Below are 16168 nucleotides of genomic sequence, written 5' to 3'. Positions count from 1 at the left end.
TCTAGTCAGAGAGAAGATTGCGGACAAGAATGAATTTGGACCTTCTTACAGAAAACCGGTACCTGTCCTAGCCGTCCACGGAACGAGAACAGCACTTCTGCCACCCCTTGCTGGAAAAAAGGAGAAAAGACTTGTGTCAATCGCCCTAATCAAAGCACACTATGTGGCCGATACTAAATAGTAGGCCTCGTGGACTTCGACCTAGTAGCAGACGCACTCCTCTCGCTACTATCTAACAGGTTCAGACTGAAAGACTCATAACCTTTGAGAATTCAGCAGTCAGAGATGAAGGACTAAGCAACAATGCTATGGAACTCATCCCTCTTGGAACTCAAGTAACAGTTCATCCTGATACACCTGTCTACAGCAACGTAACACGTGATCAACTGGTTCCAGAGATTTCGACGAATCCTGATGCAATTTCAACATTTGACCGAATTGCTTCTGGCTACTTCATTAACTTAGATACATTTTCTGAGGATCCAAGTGAGCCTGAAACAACGCCAGCCCTAAAAACTTTCAAACAAGTACAACAATTTTTTCGATTTCTGAAAGAGACTTATCTGGTTTCACCATGGATTGAACTATGGGTTATTTCTGGAATATTTTTCTTTCTGCATTGGCTAGCTTTGATCATGACTCTTAGCGTGCTTCTGAATGGCAGATTCATTCGTATGGACACTCAAAGTAAAAATGTGAACTTACTTTTAAAGCCACACAAGTCTTCTCATCGTGAAGCAAGAGACTTGTCAGTAGTGAACATCACAGCCGTTCCTATACAGGATGGAATAGTCTGGGACGAAACCGATTTCGACATATTCGGCCCGACTGAACTTTTGAAGATTCCACATTTATTTAAAATTTCATAAAGTGACTTTATTACCTCCAGTACCTATTCTGATGACTGGGACTTTGAGACTGTTAATAACATGATGACTGATCTAGAGAGGTCTGCTGCGTTCGCTAACAATGAAAACTTAGAGGGTTCATCAGACTACGAACAGCTTTTTTGTTACAACCACTATGGTCATCATTTCTTGCAGAGATCTGCAACACCTAGAAATGTATTTATTTTTAACCAATGGGTACATTGTCCTACACCACCAAAGGGTAGTTCAAAAATGTTTGTAAATAAGTTTCCATACTTTTCAGGGTACAACAAATCTGATCCAGAAACATTTTTCTATAAGAATGTGAACACCACAGGACAGAAAAATATGTTAACTAATACAAAACAGATTTATTCTGCAGCCTTTATTGCCCAACTGTCTAGACAAGGATTTGACTTTTGGAAAGACACAATCGACACAAAATCTGTCTGGGGTTCTAAAGATTGGTAAGTGCAGGGGATAGAAGCTTTGTTTAGAGCCTGTGTCATCCCACAGCAAATAATGTTTTGGAATGACACTGTTCAACAAACGTCTTGCAAACACCTGCAAGTTATGACACTACAGAGGGAGCGGTCACAGTAGACACAATACTACAAAACAACAGATCAGATCCTGATTGCGAAAAATGGTTGCTCTGGCCCACAGACACAAACATCTGTCAAGAAAGATTCCTGAATAGAATACAAGGCTTTACTATCCATAGGCTAGACCCACGTTATGTTCAACAACAGCATCCGGGGGTAATAACAACATACAGTATAGGAAAATTGTGCCTCGACTGGCTACAAAAATCTACACTCGAGGATGTAAAACAATACTTATCTTTACTTAAAGAAGACGCAGACCGTAGGCATTTCTTGCTAGGACTGAGAAAAACGCGTCAAAAATGTTTCATATATGCCGGCATTTATGCTGCTTATAATGAAATATGGAATGTTTCACAGGCAGAGGCCGCAGAAAGAATACGTGAGCTTGATCGTATTAACTTAGAGAAATCTCTCACTGTGGTCGACAATGGGTTAACAACTTTTTCATCCAGAATATAGTCACTGGACAACATTGTATCCTCTGCTATTGACATACTGGAACAAGACATAGCCATGTTACAACAAGGCCAATCTCATTTACGTTCTAATATGTTATTAGGCTGAACGCTGCAATCCTTGGGTGCAGGCTATGTGCCTTGGAGTTTCATCAACACGTCGGCTCTGTTTTCTGAATACAATTACAGGGATAAACAGATCAAACTGGCACAAAGCGGAGCAAAGTATATTGTGCTGTGCATTGAAATACTGGAAAAATTACAATTTACGGTAGCAGAAAAAACAGCTACAGAATGGCTTATCCATGGGAAAATAACTCTGCCTGTCACTACTTTTCATTTTCAGTATTGCCTCAAACAAATGCAAGCAGACAAATATGAAAGGTTGGGTAAAGAATACATTAAGACAGCCTGGGTTTTACCTTGGGAATACAGATGTTGGAGTGGGGGTCGTGAAGTGTTTTGTAAGCGGTACACACTGTGAAAATGCACTGAGCGGTTCACTCATATGTCAGGACATTTCTTTACACGGGGCTTGTAATGGTTCTGTGGCAAACTTGTCCTGCCACCTACAGGGTGCACCAGCTGTTTTGAGTAATCCAACGTTTAGCCAACTTTCTAACGGGAGTTACCTCATATTGAATGATCAAGGTTGCTGTGGCATGTTGCCAGGAATCCCATATCTGGTAACAGTTAGCTCCAGGGTTACTTGCTGTATGCAAGTATTGTCCCCCCAAATAGACACAGTCAGGGAGTCGCCTCTATGGCCTTCACTGAATGTTTCTTTTATACGTTTTGATACTTTAAGCAGAATGAAAGCCATGCTTTTGCAACATACCGTGCCTTTGACCTCGGCCAAAGAAACCTATGATCGACAAATTTCAAGGACTTCGGCTGAGATACAGGCTCTAATTCGTACAAACTCCCCCATACATTTCTTAGAAATGATGGGACGTATCCTAAACATGTCTGATACGAGCGGGATTGTACATGTATTTAAGACCATATGTTCAGAAATGTTAACACCTTTTCAGGCAGTCCTCGGAATCATTCCAAACTGTTGGTCTGCCATTAGTTCTAGCACTCTTTGCAGGCATCCTGTTTCTATTCCTACTGCTACGCTATAGCAAGCCTATCCACCGGCGTCACTCCTAGCAACTTGGAGAAAGCTCTCTTAGAACGAAAGTGCCGTGAGCGCATAGTGCAACTTTTGGGCATACCTCGTCTACGGGAACTTAATGCGACATGGTTTCTGTCATTTAGACCAATCTGGCAAGATTACATCTTACCTGTTCTACGCTGCCTGCTTTGCGGTGAAGAAGGCATGCTAGACATCTGTCTAACACTCCCATCAGTCATGCCAACGGATATCGATACTCTGCTGGACCCGATAACGGCCCATGCTCTGTGTTATCCCCAGAGGCTACTAATCCTGATGACAGCATTCGTTGAGATCTCACAGACGCTTCCTGCTGCTCCTGAGGTATGAGATGTGATCAACAGGCATACAGGTAACGGACGAGAACATTGTTGCGGCATCCCATGCTGAAGCCGATGCTTCACATCTCTGTGCAGTTAACCTTCTTAACGATGTGTTCCAACTGTCACCAACATCGGTAGACAATATTTTGACTACAAGAGTTGATGATTTAATGTTTTCTCCAGACCCATACACTTTGATTTGGCTCACAGTGTACGAGGAAAGCAATGAATTTGGCCTCCATATTTTCATAACAGAACAGAACTTGGAACTCTCCCTAAAATTGACTTTTTTCTAAATTTGAAAATATATGGCAATTCAATCTGCTTACAGTAGAACTATTCATTTACGAGGAGAGGCCAGCCAAGTTCTCCATTTCAAATTGATTTTATCCAAATCATCTACTCTAGAATCTAATAATATCTGGTAAATAAAGCCAATTCGTAACTGAGAACTTATAGCATCAATAATACGGATAGAGACTAATTGAGAAGTATGTTTATGAAGAAAATCCCAGATCTGAAGAAATTTGAAAAACTGATTGTTGGCCAAATCAAATTTATTTCTAAATTCATCAAAAGAAAGACAGGTTCCCCTTGCAGAAACGAAAGCCCCTAACCGCAAAATCCCCTTGGAGTACCATTGTCGACCAACTGAATCATAAAAAATAGAGGGAAGGAGATGTGGGGCAATTAAAGGAGTGTAAATAGTGTATTTGGGGATATGAAACATTTTTTTAAGAGTTTTCCAGACCAAAAAAGCAGAGGAAAGTATCTTAAAATGAGTGCGCTTATAGTAGCTACCATCAATTTCAATTTGCAAACAATTCTTGGCATAGCTACCAAGCGCCATTTGATAAATTGAAGGCGCTTCTGCTAAATTGCTAACCTCCTCCCCCGTGAGCAAAATGCGCATCTTTAAGAGTAAACAAGAAATTTGATATAACGCAAAATCGGGGATTCTCCAACCCCCACGATCAAATGGTAGTGTCATCCAGCGTGAAGCTCTCCGAATTCGCCCCGGAGCCCAAATGTATCTTTCACAAAGGGATTGCAATTGTTGGATCTGATACTTGGAAACTAATAAAGGGACGGCACGGAAAAAATAAAGTACTCTTGGAAGGATAACCATTTTTAAAAGATTGGATCTACCTACAAGTGTAAGATATAAGCTCTGCCAAGATTCCAACGTGGATTTAGTTTTGTCCAATCTATCGTTCCAATTAGCAGAAACCAAATCATCCAGGTTGAATCTGATCTTAATTCCAAGATACACCACCTCTTCGACTACCCTAGGATCGGAAACCGTGGGTAAATTCAAACAAAGACATTGAGTCTTAGTAGAATTTAATTTGTAACCTGAATATCTACCAAAAACAACCGCAAGATGTTCAATAACTGGAAGAGCCACCTCTAAATTAGAGGTGATAACCGTAATATCATCTGCATACGCAAGGACAATATATGGCAGATTCTGAGTTACAAAAGGGGGAATTTGGGCATTCAACTCGAGCATTTTCACAAAGGGGTTAATATAGAACGCAAAAAGGAGAGGAGAGCAAGGACATCCCTGACGGGTCCCCCTGCAGATCTTAACCACCTCCGATTTGATTCCCATTGTGCAAATCCTAGCCGTAGGGGCTCGATAGAATATCTGAAGAGCACGTAAAAAACCAGCACCAAATCCCATACGCTTCATTATTTCCCAGAGGAACAGCCATGCGACCCAGTCGAAGGCCTTCTCGGCGTCGAGCAGGGCGAGACCCAGAGGTCTGGATTCGACCTGCGCGACGTCGAGGAGAGCAACAACCCGGCCAACATGGTCAACAGTACCTCGGCCCGGAACAAACCCGTGCTGTAAAGGTGAAACCAAATCCGGGATAAGCGGAGCCATTCGGTTAGCGAGAAGCTTAGCATACAATTTCCCATCACAATTGATCAAAGAAATCGGGCGGTAAGACCCTGGTTGATCTGTAGGCTTCCCTTTTTTAGGAAAAACAACGATATGTGCTTCATCCCAAGAACAGGGGGGAAATCCCTGCCTGGCAGCCTCGAAAGCACATAACATATCTTCCCGAACTTCAGAAAAAAATACCTTGTAAACCTCGATCGGGAGAGAATCTGGCCCAGCAGCCTTGCCCGAGGGCATTTTGAATAATGCTAATTCAATTTCTTCAGATGTTACAGGTCTTTCCAATCTTTCGACATCCACCGGATCCACTTGTTCCCATCTCAAAGCCGGAAGCCCGAGATCGGCGGGAAAGTCTCCAGTGTTCGGTTGGGCATACAGGTCAGAATAAAAATGATGGAAAGCCTTCATAATAGCCTGTGGTTCATGAACTAATAAACCCTGAGCATTATACATAGCGTTAATCATTGAAGCTTGATTTTTTGCTCGAATTCTTTGAGCCAGAAATCTCCCAGAGGATTCACCAAATTCATAGAGTTGTCTCCTGTAAAGATGGTGTTTTAGCGCGATCTCCTGTGCCCAAACAAGGTTAATGTTAGCTTTACACTGAGCAAGTTTATCCAAACTTACTTTAGGATCATCTGCTTACCGAAGCTGAGTAGCCAAATCCAATTCAGCATTTTTCAGATGAGTAAAAAGTTCTCGCATCTTTTGTTTGCATGATTTTTGAGCAAACAAACCAAAACTAAGTACCTCGCCTCTGAAACTAGCCTTAAAGGCGTCCCATACCCCCGCAGGGGAGGCAGACCCACGATTACGAAAAAAAAAATCCTGAACCCATTTCTTCATGTGTGCCAAAAATAAGGGGTCATATAACAACTTCCTATCGAAAGAGAAGGTCTTAATACCTTTTGAAATGGGAACGCTAGATAAAGATATGATTACTGGGGCATGATCAGATAATAGTCTTGGAAAGATTTGAATTTGAGTACTAGGGACCCAAGCAGCTGGTACAAAAAAATAATCTAATCGGAACAATTTATTGTGCGGAGGGGAAAGAAAAGTATACCCAGGATCCTGTGGATAAATCGTGCTCCAAACATCTACCAACCCATGGTCCTGTACCAAATTCCTAAGAGCTTGAAAGACTTTAGGTTTGCGACCTATATATAAGTAGGAAGAATGTGCCCAGTTACTAGAAAGATTAATATTCAAATCTCCACAGAGAATTAAAGGTGAAGGCCAAAGAGCAAGTTCCCCATTTAAAAAATTAAAGATGCTTGGTTCATCTAAATTGGGGCCATATATAGTACATAGCGTAAAACTAGTCCCCCCAACTGAGCATTCAAAAATAGCCCACCGACCTAAGATATCCACAGAAGAGCGCCCTGGAGAGACTAAAGAGGGTCGAGCTAAAATAGCCACCCCACATTTCGTATCTGATTGTTTAGATGTAGCAAGTAAGGAATATCCTAAGTCAGTTAACTTCTGCCTGTGGGACCAAGAGATGTGTGTTTCCTGCAGACAAATAATGTCAGGAAGAGTAATTTTCAATTCTGCTTGGATCTTTTTACGTTTATCAAAATTGTTAAGGCCGCAGACATTGTATGTACCTATTCTAATCCCCTTATCAGCCATAAACCACGCATTCTAAATAACCAGTGCAAATAAACCTACTCAATAAAGCATAAAATAAACAATAACAATAAGAAAAAGATAAAATCAATACATACATAATCTGTGGAACAAAGTTTTTTTTGATTTTTAATGTGCCCCACCCAACCCCCAACCCCCACCCACTACCCACTGAACCCACCCAACTTGAAGGCAATAGGACCAAGGTCCTGGTGATGGAGAGAGGGAGACGCTCCCTGTGGTGCTCCCCCAAGGATTATTATAACAGCATGAAGAAACAAAGTACGGAAGAAGACCGAACACACAGCCACATAGGCTAAACCCAGATTAGGAAGCAGACTTGAGTGAGTGTAAATACTCCTTAGCTAGATTTTCAGAGGAAAAAAACTTGCTCTGGCCTTGAAACACTGTTTTTAGCTTTGCGGGATTGAGAAGAAACGCATGACACCCTTTAGCCAAAAAAAAGAGGAATCAGTTGGCGGAGCTGCCACCTCCGCACAACAGTCTCATGGCAGAAATCAGGTGTGACAAAAAAATTGACACCTTTGGCTGCTCTCTTCTGGTTGGGTCTTGCTAAGTTATGTACTTCTTCTCGAGCAAGAAAATTGTTGATAGAGATCAGAATAGCACGGGGATGTACAGCTGCAGATCCAGGACGAGGATCTTGAGGTTTATTGTAAAAAGGAAAACGGTGGGCTCTTTGGATCTCAATATCCCAGTTCCATTTGGGTAGCTCCGGAAAGGCTTCTGCAAAAAGCTGAATGATAAATTGTCTCGTATCACCCCCTTCTGCGCCCTCCGGGATACCCAGGACCCTTAAATTGTTGCGTCTCATTCGATTTTCCAACTCTGGGAGCTTCCAAGTAGCATCTTCTTTTTGAGCCTTTAGCTCATTGACCAGCCCCCTCTGTATTGCAGCTTCATCTTCCAACATGGAGATACGAGTTTCAGTCTCCCCTACTCTTATGCCAATCTCTGCACAAGACTTGCTGATCCGTCTAATAGCATTCTGCAGCTTACGGCAAGCCCCCTGCATTCTGGCATTTTCAAGTCTCGCTTCAGCCCTATGTGACAGCATCGTATCATAGATCGTCTCTAAAGTGATTGGTTTCATAGGGACTGAGGGATCGGCAGAGGCTAAGGTTGCATCTATAACACCTGTTATCTGATCATTACCGGCTTCCAGAGAGTAAGAATGCCTGGTTGAAAATGAATAATCCCAGGCCAGGTTCTCCCCTGAGAGAGAAGGGTCTTTAGAGGACGCAGGTTTAGCAAAAGACTCCTGTCTACTTGAAGGATTACATTTCCGAATTGTGCCATCCAGTGGAACCGGATTCATATAACCCCCCAGAAGACAGTTATCCACCTCACCCTGGCTAGTAGAGCCACCCTCATATTCTGCCCAGTCTCTGTTGATAATATCTTCATCATCATCATCATCGTCGTCCGAAGTAGATGCATCTGACAGTAAAAAACAATTGTCCGGGGGTTCTATATCATGACTGGGCTCAATTCTCTCCGTGCTGTTAATCACCAATCCTTCCCCGCGTACCCCACTCCCCAAAGAAGTACCCACCACCGGATTGATAACTTTGCCTGAAGAGACTACGTGAGGTGGAGGTGGAGGGACTCCAGATCCCATAACGCATCCTGGCGAAATGTCTAAAGCCTGGTGAAGATTCGTTGAGGCTTCCAACAGTGTTGTGTCTTTAGACGGTAAAACTCCCTCGTTTTTTTTATGACCAGAAGGATAATTCACTTCAAGCCCAGGCAGAGAGGGGGATACCGCTGTCTCATCTGATAATCCAGAATTAATAGTTTTAGAAGAGTTTTGCTCCGTATTTCTCAAAGAACGTTTCAAGAACAAGGGAGCGGTGTTTTTTGCAGGATTAGGAACAGAAGCAGAAGCAGAAACAGAGGGGGCCTTACCGGAGGAAGTCTTTGCCGGCTCTGAAAGGGCTTCTTGCGGGGATTTATGGGTCTTCGGGGCCCCCCCTGGGTTAACAGCAGTGTCGATGCTTCCTGCGAGCTGGATATTGCGAGATTTATTAATCTTCGCAGGGCCTTTGATGATTGGCTTAGGCGGCATCTTTCCACTGCCTGCCTGCGGAATAGTAGCGCCGGAGAAGAGGAGCAAGGAGGAAGAATACCGAAACCAGGAATGAAGCACTCCGATGGCTCTGGAACGCAAATGCGGTCTGCGCGTCGGTGACAGGAGGGAAGCAGCCGTGAGTAAAATCATTATTTCTTTCCCATGTTTAAGGGTTTAGCTCCGGATTCAAGCATAACGGGTCCCAAAATATTCGGTCTTCATCGTAACAGATTTGAAGGGGGAGCGCCAACAGCCGGGAGCGCTCAACCCAGCTCACTCGGCCGAAGCATCGACCGCCATCTTGCCTGTTGTAGACTCTATCAGTATTGCTCGAATGACTTTGTACTCAGCCTCTTTAAAAGCTCAGCACTTTAAAACTTTGTTTAATTTATATCATACCCCTGCGGTTATTGGGAAATGGGGCAAGTCCTGTAAATTTCCTAATTCAGCAGTTTGTTTTCGATGTAAAATGGTCAATGCCGATATAATACATGTTTTTTATTCTTGTCCCTCTCTACGATGCTTGTTCAATCAAATTGAAAGTTTCTTGTCTCAAATTCTAGGCAAACCGGTTTCTGTTTTTTCTAGCTGGATCTTATTAGGAATTGGAGGAGAGCTATCCGAGGGACAATGCTTATTTAATTTTCGATATTTCTTGTTTATTGTTGCTGCAGTAACCCGACTTACTATTGCAACTGCTTGGTTACAACCTGAGGCTCCGAGTTTTGATCAATGGCGGGCCAAGTTATTCAACCTGTATAATTTAGAAATCAGTATGTATAGGCTTAAAAAACCACGCAAAAAGAAATTTGGCATTGCTATTTGGCAACCGCTTATTGATCATTTATCTGACTAAAAATTTCTTTATCTGTTTTTGTAAAATTCAGTTTTATTGTTTTCCTTTTGTGGATTTCTGTGGAACATTAATAAAAATATTATAAAAAAACGGACTTCTTTGAAAACTTCCGGGGACACATTGTCACCTTATTTACCACAATTTCATTTAGTACCATGTTATGAAATGGCTTTGATTTTTTGAATACTTGTCGACCATTTTGTCATATGTATGTATTTCTATTCATTCCTATTGCATTTATTTCCGATATATGCTTAGAATGAAAAACTGCTTTAAAATGTACAGTACATTTGCATTACGTTTTAGCAACAGTTTTTTAAAACTTCGTTTAGTATGCTATTACAATTGTTTTTAGCAACATGTGGTACTCAGTTTAATGTTTAGCATTTTATGTTTAGCATTTAGTATTAGTGTTCATTCAAAAGTGGAGTGGGTGTTGTACACCGCTTTAGGTGTCCGTATATATGTTTCCCTGAAACATGTCCTTATATAGGCACAATTCGCATTGCCCTTATATAGGCATAAGATTCCAGTCCTTATTTAGGCATTAGCCATGCTATCCATATATAGGCATGGTCACCTACATCCGTCCACCCCAACGTCATAATGAATTCTTAGAAACCAGACCCTTAAGCTCTTGGGAGTTTCCCCTAGCACAGGATTATTGATTTTTCCAAGAACTCATCTTTATTATGCATGAACCTCTATTCCTTAAGGGTTAATTCCTGACGTCTTCCTCTGCCCGACCTTACGTCAATGCTAACATTCCAAGGCACCTACCAGGTAAAATATACCTTCCCGTGCCCTAGCAAGTAGGAGGAGACCTCGACTTTAGAGAAGCCAGTGTCCCGGCCTGACGCACTGACAAGAGACGCTGTCATCCCTGCTTGCAGAGAATCCAGCTTCCAGTGTTCTGACTCCCTTCGCGGAGTGTTAGAGTTCGAGACCCGGAAAGAGATTCTTTGACCAGGGTGAAGATTTCTTTGCCTGTGTGTGCATTGGCGTTGATGTGTTCCTGGATGGCTGCTTTCATTATTGTTCTAATGAGGTGGTGGTGTGCGGTGATGACGGTTTTGAAAGCTGCATGGTCTGTCACGATTTTGCTGCCCCTTCATTTTTTCTCGAGCTGTCTGCAGGTACTCCTAAACTCTTGGAGGGCAATGTAGAACCAGCTGGGTTTCTTGGAGGGCTGCTTGCCCGAGGATTTTCTGGGGTGGAGCAAGTTTGTTGGCGCAGTCAGAGATCCAGCTGTGGAGGTTGCGAGCTGAGGTGTTGGATTCCCTGGACGTCAGTGGCGAGGTTTTGCTGAGGGAGGTGATGAACTGGTCTTTGGTGACCTTGTTCCAGCTTCTGCGAGGATCGCGGTGGGCATGGTGTCGTACAGTGCATTTGGTGAAGGACAAGTGGAGGCCGTGGTAGTCAGTCCAGTGTGGCTCAGAGGTGTGGCTGACAGAGATGTTGCTTGCGGACACGATGGGGTCAAGCGTGTGTCCCTCTGAGTGGGCTGGCATTGTGACTAGTTGATGGAGTCCGATGGTGGTGAGATTCTCCAATAGGGATGAGGTGTTATGGTTGTTGAGGTTGTCCAGGTGGAAATTGAGGTTGCAGAAGAGGATGTAGTCTGTTCAGGCGAGAGCGCGGTGAGTAATGAAGTTGGCTATGGCTTCGCTGAAGGGGGCTAGGGTCTGAGAGGTCTGCACAAGGGTGCTGCAGAAGGTGTCATTCAGGTTGGTTTGTATCCTGAAGTGGAGGTGCTCTAAGTGGGATGAGTGCTTGTTGGAGCTGGTTGTGAGACAGAGGGTATTTTTGTGTATGATGGCAATGACTCATCCCTATCGATTGACATGGTCCTTGTGGATTATTTTGTAGCCTTCATGGATGGGTTCATCCAGGTTTCCATAAAGAAGGCGTGTCGAGGAGATGGAGTTGGGCAGGTCCCAGATCTCCACAGCGTGTCTAATGAGGGAGCATGTGTAGAGTAGGATGCATCTGAGCTGTCCAGGTCCGAGTCTTGAGGGTCGTGCAGTTGGGGGGTCTGCTGTACAGAGGCTGGGGAAGGTGCGATTGACGTCGCAGCAGATGAATGGGGCCCTGGGTGTTCTTCAGCAACGCCAGGTAGCATGGGGTGGAACGTGCGATGTTGAGGGCCTGGAGGGTGCTGGAGTCATAACGGTTGATGGTCAGAGTCTGTGGTATTGGGCGCGGCCCAGGCACGGACGGGCTCAGTTGGGCTTGCCATGGGAATGCTTTCGGCGTGCCAGAGGTGTGGCTGCATAGCGGCCGCCATTAAGTAGTGTTCGGAAGGGATGGACAGCAGAGAGGCAGTAAGCGTGAAAAGTGGTGCTCGAGGGGGCATGGCCACGGGGATGAGCAGCAGTAAGGGCAGCGAAAGGGAAAAAGGCACAAAAAAGAGGAGAAATAAGAGAAGTGAAAGAGCAATAATAGAAGGAAAAATCAAAAGAGAGAAAAAAGGAAGGTGAAAAAAGAGCAGAAGACCAAAAGGCAGAAAGAAGCAAAATAGAGGCAGAGAGCAGTAATAGATCAGAAATGCTCCCCACTAAACCACCAGGGATCTGGGCCTTGAACACAGGACCTGGAAGGGTCAGGGAGCAACAGATTCTATGCGGAGCTGTGCAGCGAGGGAAGCAATTTACTGAGAAGGTCAGTCAAATCGATCTCCAATTTTCAAATCTCCAATTTCTATTCTCCGCAATGAGAACTAAACTGCTCAAACACACACACGATGAGTACTTGATGATTTTCCATGGTGATTTCCCTGAAGGAGAACAAGGATTACAGGTAATGAAGCTTCTGTAACATTTGTCACATTAGGTTATTAACCTTACAGTAAGGGATTTTCCCTGAGAGCAATATTACAGTTGTAGGATGATGGCTCTCTCTATAGTGCACTAAACCAAAGTACATTGTGGAGAGAGTCCCTTGAGACCTAGATTGAAATACAGATGCAAAAGTAGATAATGCCAGCACTCTCTTTGTGGTATTGTGGGTGAGAAGTTAGGCTTATCAGAGGATAGTGCTAAGATTTTTTTGTACTCACAGAGGAAATAAATGATACACACACTCAAAAATCAATCAGAGACCAAAGTATAAAATTAACACAGATTTGTATGTACGTTTTCAGACCAAGAACTTCATTCTACAAGTAAGTACTTTTAAAGATTACAATTTCCGAAGTTCGTAAAAGGAATTTCTTTTGTGCACAATTATGCACCATTGAAGTCAATGGGAGAAAAGAGAAAAATGCATATAAAATCACACAGTTGTTTTTCAAGGATTGCCTTCAGGATTTAGGAAGGTAGCAAGGCCAGGCCCAATGTTTCACCAGCGGTTTCCCGGGAGCCTCCTGGATTTGGCCGAGAGAACGTGCTGAGTTCATTGCTAGCTGGTGTTCTAAGAAGAAGGAAGCCACTTGAAACACACTGCACAAAGGGACTAAAGGAAAGCTCGAGGGGGTCCCACTCAAAGGAGCAGGTTGCAAGGGCCTCAGGACCATGGGACCAAAGCTGGATCATCATTACCAAGGCCAGTTGGGCTGGGTGCAGAGCAGATAAGTCAGCTGGGTGGTGAGCATCAAGATGTCCTCGCGATCAGGAGCATGAAGCTTGGAGAAGCGATTCCGGGACAGCTGGGTCGCTCACAAAGTTGGTCTCTCGATGGGTGCTTTCTCTCTAGGCAGTTGGAATCTGGAGTGAACTCTTCGTCCCACTGTATGCTGTAGGTGGCTCGGTACCCTAGGATTTGGTGTGGCACAGGTCCAGGAGAGCTTTGGTGTCTCCAAACTTGGTGGGGAGACACATCTTACCCACTGTAGCTGCTGTACCACTTTTGGTTTGGGTGCTGCATCAGAGTCGCCGGGGAGCAGCAAGTTGACTGTGGACTGCAGGGGAGTAGTACCTCTAAGGAGTTCTTGGGTGATTTGAAGAAGCCTGGAGGAGTGCCAGGGTTCATTGAAGCCTCACAGTTGCAGGAAGAGACAGCACACCACAATTGTTGAGTCCTTAAGGCAGCAGACAGCTCTTCTTAGTCTTTTTCTTCTCTGTGTCCGTCAAATCTGAATTCAGGGTCCAGGGAGGCCACCCAAATACTAAATGTAGGGGCTTTAAAGGGAGCAACAAGTAGTAACCAATGGGCTACCTACCTTTACGGTGTCTACACCCTCTAAGTGACAACTTCCTGTGGGAAGGGGCGATCCCTTGACTCTAATTGGCTGAAAAGTGGGCTCCACATCACCTGCTCCACCTTAGGGGTGGTGCTGGCTGATTCGGGACCCCCTTCCTAATTACCTACTTTTCCCGGCTGTCCTTTCCACCAAAAGTAAAGCAGAAAAGGGGGGTTAGCCTCCTCCACTAGCTGGAGCTGCCAGGGTCAATTTTCAAAGACAGCAGCGCCTTAGAAGCTTCCCACCTTGAAAGGCCATCCTATCCTGGGGGAAGTGTGAAGCACCTCTGCCCAAAGCAGGCTTTGTTCCTGGACTCTGAGAAGTCAGGGACATATCTGGTGGTGACAGGCTGGCTAAGACTAGTCGGAGACCACACCAGTTCTTGGTAGGTTTTCATGGGAGCCTCTGAAGAGACTCCTGTGCCAATATAATATTAAATTCAACCCTGGAGGGGCATGACCAAGCGCGGATTGCAGATGGCCGTGTAGTGTATTAGCTCCGTGGTGGTCCCTGCCCCGCGTCTATCCTGAGGACATGTACGTGTCACCCGACAGCAGTTTCTAAGACCGGAGCTGTGGCGGTTCCCAACCTGCCTACCCCTGTCCGTCTAGCAAATCGTACGGCGGAGACATTGTGCCCGCTGAGTTGCGGCCTGCTGAGGACCTAGAAGCCGGGACCCACAGTAGCCAGAGACGCCGAAAACAGACCCCGAACTGCTTGATTGTTTCGTGCGGTGGCGCGGTGTGATTGGATGTAACACCACAATACCCAGGAACGGAGCTGTAGGGGGTCATCCTGGACCCAGGGTGTTAGCGGCGATCATCGATTCAGGCCTTAGAACAGAGGGGCATGACTCAGCAACAGACAGCGGCAATACGGAGCGCACCCGCCGGGAGTTGGTTAATGGCGGCGGCGCGCTCCTAACAAAGTGAACTTCCCTGCTGCTTCCTTTGAACTGTGGCACACATCCGGGCGGGGGCTGCTGTCCGCGGGGTGCCTGGATCGGCGGCAGCCTTGTGGCGCCTGTATTTACACATTGGGCCCCTGGGAGACATCAAAGGGGAGAGCAGGTGAATGTAGCTACTTTCCGGCCACTGGGATCTCTTGTGACGGTGCTGCGGAGCGGCATCGTTGACCTGCGGCGGCGGCGGTGATCAAACTACTATGCTGCAATCTGGTGAGGTGGGGGGTGCAGGGGTGACTTAGAGCACGCCTGTGGTGGCTCAGCTAACGGCGGATGGGCGCTTATACTGGGGACATTATTCCTTCCGCTTGCTTTACCAGTGCATATCCAGTAGCAGATCCAGGGTGGTTTGAACTCTGTTGACCATCGTCTTCACGTACCCTGGCGCTGAGGTAATACCCTGAGGGCTCAAAAGGGACCATGAGAGACCATATGATCCTCTGCAGCTTCCCCTACGTCCAGGACAGTTTCAATGAAACAGGTGCTGTGACACATTATCCAGGTGATAACCGGAGGAAACGCCATTGGTTCCAAAGATAGATAACCTTTCCTGAGCTCGCATCTGGTTTAGGGGTGGGTCCCCGAGATCGCTGCAACTACCCAGAACTAAATCAAGACAAGGACTTCCCCTAAGTCCAGGACAGTTTGAATGATAAAGGTGCTGTGACACATTCTCCAGGCGATAAGCGGAGGATGCGCCATTGGTTCCAAAGATAAATAACCTTTCCTGAGCTCACATCTAGTTTAACGGTGGGTCCCCGATATCGTTGCAACTACCCAGAACTGAATCAAAGGACCCATCTTTCTGGGAGACAAGGACTTGCCTTTTGACCTTTTGGGGCCCGCACCTTGGCTCTTGATACTCTGACGAACTGTCCCCACCAGTGGGCACTGTCGAGGTTTGGTGTATCTGCCTGCCTCACACACTCCAGTCCAGTTGGAAGCGTGTATTGGGCCCCGTAATGGATCGCGTCAAGGGTTCCGGGTCCCGTGGAGCGAAGCTGGTCCAGAACAACAAACTGGATCGGTACTTCTCGCAAATACGTTGATCTTAAGCTAGATGATTATGAAGGCCGGCTCCGGCGTAACAATCTTCGTACCCTAGGGGTTCCGGAGAAATC

The sequence above is a fragment of the Triturus cristatus genome, chromosome 11, assembly GCF_964204655.1.
Source record: "Triturus cristatus chromosome 11, aTriCri1.1, whole genome shotgun sequence".
Lineage (NCBI taxonomy): Eukaryota > Metazoa > Chordata > Amphibia > Caudata > Salamandridae > Triturus > Triturus cristatus.
Note: the sequence above shows the minus strand (reverse complement) of the source record.